The sequence below is a fragment of the Octopus bimaculoides genome, chromosome 17 (assembly GCF_001194135.2).
Source record: "Octopus bimaculoides isolate UCB-OBI-ISO-001 chromosome 17, ASM119413v2, whole genome shotgun sequence".
Taxonomy (NCBI): Eukaryota; Metazoa; Mollusca; class Cephalopoda; order Octopoda; family Octopodidae; genus Octopus; species Octopus bimaculoides.
The window spans coordinates 5185221-5185910 of NC_068997.1; positions in this window are offsets into that span (position 1 = coordinate 5185221).

Consider the following 690-nt stretch of genomic DNA (forward strand, 5'->3'; position numbering starts at 1 on the left):
ATATGGAAAAAAGACAAAGTAGAAAATGCCAAAATACTTTTATAAAGAACATTACAGAACCGGTTTCGATCCTTGAGATCTTTTCAACAGTAAATATGAATAATAGATTTTTGAAAAATTATTGAAAAATTAAATTTTGGTAAATTTAAAAGAAAAGTCTTTTTAAAGACATATTTGTATAGTATTCAAGTAACAGTGGCATTTTTCTTGTTTCTGCCTGTCTCTGTTTTACTTGTTAACTCTTGAGTGAGTGGGAAAAACTAAAGAGAAAGGCATTTAACACATTTAGTAGGAGTTATCTCTATTACTATTTGAAGCAGTTTGATTTGGACTATGCCCGAGGACCCGGAGCTCTGAGGGGCCCCGCACTCTATATGTTAACTCTATTGATATCAATGCTAAGGGCCCCTTAGCATTGATATCAATAGAGTTAACATATAGAGTGCGGGGCCCCTCAGAGCTCCGGGTCCTCGGGCAGTGTCCAATTGACCGACGGCTCAGTTCGCCCCTAGTCTACATCAAGAAAAACATTATGGACGATACAGGACAAAATATTGTGTGTGTGTGTGTGTGTGTGTGTGTGTGCGTGCGTGCGTATGTTACTGTGAGGATTTTGCGTGTAAATAGGTGTAACAAAAAAAAAAGTAAAAAGCTGATAACATTTTAACAACGAGTATTCCTCAATAAAGA